This window comes from Gossypium arboreum, chromosome 6 (genome assembly GCF_025698485.1).
Source record: "Gossypium arboreum isolate Shixiya-1 chromosome 6, ASM2569848v2, whole genome shotgun sequence".
Taxonomy (NCBI): Eukaryota; Viridiplantae; Streptophyta; class Magnoliopsida; order Malvales; family Malvaceae; genus Gossypium; species Gossypium arboreum.
The window spans coordinates 83903920-83908489 of NC_069075.1; the positions used below are offsets into that span (position 1 = coordinate 83903920).

The 4570-nt window shown below is 35.5% G+C and overlaps 1 non-coding gene across 1 annotated transcript; it reads right to left on the reverse strand.

The window, feature by feature from the left end:
- Positions 1–1084: 1084 nt before the first annotated feature.
- On the reverse strand, positions 1085–1191 carry LOC128294634 (small nucleolar RNA R71). The gene has a single exon (XR_008284942.1). It is a non-coding gene; the product is annotated as a small nucleolar RNA R71 (small nucleolar RNA).
- Positions 1192–4570: the final 3379 nt, after the last annotated feature.

The following is a 4570-nucleotide window of genomic DNA, read 5'->3' on the forward strand; positions in this document are numbered from 1 at the left end:
CATAAAAATGCTTACCCCGTTGCTTTGGCTCTTAGTTTTCTAGATTTCGCTCGAGGCAATCGGATTTGGGATCGTTGAAGTCGAAGTCATCCACACTATCAAGCCTCCATTTTGGTATAAATTTTGGTTGAACTTGAGATGGCATGTATAGGACTACCCTTGTTTGTTAAATATGTTGTAATGTAAGTATGTACGGCCGTGCGAAAATGGCTCGAAAAGGGAAGCATGAACTTAGACTAATTATGGTTGTATGTATATATTTTGTGTCATGATGTGGCTATGGCTTGAAATGGGAATGTTGGTCATATGATCAGCCATTGGCATGGTTAAAATGATCATATATGAACCTATGTATGGTAAGGCTAGTTGAATCATGGAGACCACCAAATAGGTAAGTCCTATCTTAAAACAGATGCTGCCAGCTGCAGTGGCATGAATGTGAAAAATCACCAAAATTCATAGGAATGGAATTAGATAGTGAATAAGCTATGTAAATGAACCTTGATGAGTCTATTTTCATATGGAAGAAACGAAACGGTCATAGGAGTTACAGGTTAAGAGATATTAAAGCTATTGTGATACAGGGCCAGAATGGTTTCTGGGTTCCCTGTCGCAACTTTAAAAATTCACTATAAATTATCCAAAAAGAATTAGGAGATATACCTTATATGTACAGATTCCATTTTGAGTCTAGTTTCATTAGAAACAAACGACACCAGCATTAAAGCCCTGTACAGAGAGATATTCAAGTTATACCGCGCGAAGGTCAGAGCAGTCGATCCCTGTAACAGGGGTAACTTTAACTAATAAACTGTACCAATTGGCCCGACCAAAAATCCTAGAAATAAATCCATGGATGGATATATGAGTCTAAATTCAGGGAAAATTTACGAAACCAGTTTCCGAGTTTTGAAACTCGAGATATGATTTTTAAGGCGACAGTGACGCAGTTTTCCAGCCTGACTGGAAATGTCAAATTGGTGGGCAAAAACATGTGAACTTGGTTTGTTAACCCTCGGGTCCGACACCGGCGATGGTCTCGGGTTTGGGGTGTTACAGATATAATCCACCAAATATGAATGCCAAGCTTAGAAATGACATCACATCTTTTTGGCAGTTAGAGGATGAAACATTATATGAAGCTTGGGAACGATTTAAAGATTTAATTCGAAAATGTCTGATGCATGGATTTCAGCACTTGGCTCATATGAAATATTCTATAATGGATTGAATATACATACACGAATGGTAGTTGATGCATCTGCCAATGGTACATTGTTTGATAAATCTTACAATGAAGCATATGAGATTTTGGAAAAGATAGTCAACAATGACTATCAGTACCCTACCATAAGAGTTGGGATGTACAAGAGAGCTGTTGGTACCATGAAGCTCGATGCAATTACTTTGTTGACATCTTAGGTATCTTCTTTAGCTAATAAGATCAAAATAATGAATAAGCTGGCTGCAACTCAGGAGATGAACTCAACCAAACTGTAATGCGTTTATTGTGGTGACGATCATGTGTTTGATGAATGCCCATAAAACCCAGCATTAGTATACTACATGGGTAATTTTAACCAAAATAATAATCCTTATTCCAACACTTACAATCTCGGGTGGAAACAACATCCGAATTTTAGTTGGAATAATCAAGGTATGGGGAGTTTATACAATGTTGCAAGACAAAATATCCACAATACACCGCTGGGTTATAATCATCTTATGTCAAGGAAAAATGCTCAACAAGGTTAGGTATCATCTTCTAATTCTATTGAATCTTTTTTGAAGGAGTATATGGCCAAAAATGATATTGTGATTTAGAGTCAGACTGCATTTTTCCGAGCTCTTGAAATTCAAGTAGGACAAATAGCGAACGCTCAAAATTCAAGGCCATAAGGAGCATTGCCAAGTGATACTGAAAATTAGAAAACATAAGGGAAGGAGCAGTGCAAGGCCATCACTCTTAGAAGTGAGACTCATTTGGATGATGTTTTTCAATATACCATGACAGATAAAAACAAATCTAGCTGCAATCAGGAAAAAATCTCAAAACCTACTAAAGAACAGACATCACCTAAAAAGGGTACATAGGAAAATATAATGGCAAAATCAGATCGTGTTGCCAACAAAAATGCCACAATAAAACAATATCAGCAACGTAAAGGATGACCACCTCCATGTTTTCCTCAATGATTCCAAAATTCTAAACACGATGTTCGTTTCAAAAGATTTTTACAGGTCTTGACGCAACTCCATATCAGCATATCGCTAGTAGAAGCTTTGGAGAAAATGCCAAATTACGTGAAATTTATGAAGGATATACTGTCAAAGAAGCACAGATTTGGAGAATTTGAAAGTGTTGCTCTCACTGAAGGGTGTACAATAATGTTGATGAATAAATTACCTCCAAAGTTGAAGGACCTAGGGAGTTTCACTATCCCATGTTTAATTGGAAATTATTATGTTGGCAAGGCACTATGTGATTTAAGAGCAAGTATAAATCTAATGCCTTTGTCTATTTTTTAGAAGCTAGGAATTAGGAAGGCAAGACCCACAATAGTCATGCTGCAATTAGCTGATTGATTTTACGCATATTCAGAAGGTAAAATTGAAGACGTGTTGGTAAGGGTAGATAAGTTTATTTTTCCTGCGGATTTCGTTATTTTAGAATTTGAACCTGATCGAGATGTGCCAATTATTCATGGAAGACCTTTCCATGCTATAGACGCAACTTTAATTGATATGCAGAAAGGTGAACTAACTATGAGGATGAATTATCACTAGATCACATTCAATGTATTTAATGTCCTGAAATGTGCTGATGAGAATGAAGAATGTCGTGGCATTAACTTGATAGAAACAACAGTGGAGGAAGAGTTCACGAGATTTTGCCACAATAATTTTGATAGTGGTGAAGATTCATTTGAGCAAAAACCAATGTGCACTTTGCTGGAGCAAAACAAACCTTTCAATTTTGATGAACAATGCTTTGTAGCACATGTATATCCGCATGGAGTTGTTGATGTTAAGGACATGAAAAGGGGGGACAGATTTAAAGTTAATGGACAACGCTTAAAGCATTACTGGGGTGTTCATGTAGAGCAAGACAGACAATCCATTGATCTTCGAGATGTTTAACTTCAACATCTTGAAAATTATTTTTATTTTTATTTTATTTTGTCAATTTAAATTTCTTTTAGTTATTTCATTTCCTTTGTTTAATAAACTGCAAGAGGGGTTGAGACAAATCCTGTTAATGAAGAAATGCATCCAAAGCATCAGAGGAAGAACTAAAAAAAATAGAGTCTGTCAGCATTGAGACTGACTGTGAGGACAAAGAAGAAGCAAATCCCTCAGTTGCACCACCAGTGGACAGCATTGCGGTTGTTCCACCTCCTTATACTAATTCAATGATTGAACAGGATTGTGAGATCGATCAGATTATTAATGAACTCACCAGATTTGATAATGAAGAGGAGGATGTACCACTCAATTTACTTAAAAGGCCGATGCAGTATAAGATGAGTGCGCGAAAGACCTCTCATTGCAATTAATGTACCACCATTCAATTCCAAGCTCAAGAAGTTTTTCTTCCTTTATTACATCTCGTTATGTACATATATATGTTCTTGCATTCATGATTCGTTATTGTACATGCATTGAGGATAATGCATCCCTTAGGTTTGGGGGTATATTGTGCATCTAGACTGCATTAGATATTTAGTTGAGCATGTTGTTTTAGTATTTTTTTATTTGTCATTCATTTTGTCCTGGCACACATGACTACCAGGAATTGTTTAGACTATGATGAGTGTATTTTTGTCTGTGATGTTCGATGAGGAGCTTAATTCTTTAATAAACTTAGAAAATTGTGAAAATGGATTATGTGATTTTAGCTTATGATAGTTTGCTTGCAAATTGATCCCTAAAATTAGGATGTTCTAATTTCGATTACAATTAATCCACAGTAAGTTTCTTTTAATAAACTTAGAGACTCTTGAAGCTATATTCAGTAACATGGCAATACTCAATAATGAATAAAGTGGAAATGTCTAAGAAAATTCATTTAAAAAAAATGCAATCAAATACTCCAGTGCTTAGAATTGCCGAGTAAGTCAGCACCACTTTGTTTTCTCTATCGTGCTGTTTACTAGAAAGGTGAGTTTGAGTAAGAGTGTGTGATAAAGAAAATTAAGGGCACTCCACTATAGTAACGGGCTTAGCTAATGAGGTAGTTGTTTGCTCCATCTATCTTCTTATTCAAAAGCCTTAGTTTCATGAGTGAGTATTCAAATCGTGACATGATTAAGTATTCGACAATTTAGTGTATGCTCCATTGTAATTGTCGAGTTAAAGAATCATGTGACGAGCTGAATCCCCTAATAAAAATAAATAAATAAATAAATAGGCATAATAAATGGATATGTACATATTTGAGTATGTATAAGGTTAGATGAAAAAAAACGCAAAACTGAGTTAGTTAAAAGATGAACTAAGTAAATTAGAAGTTACTTGCTATAGTGAAAGTTGCATGAATACTTAAGGTTTTCTTTCTTTTAGGGCAATA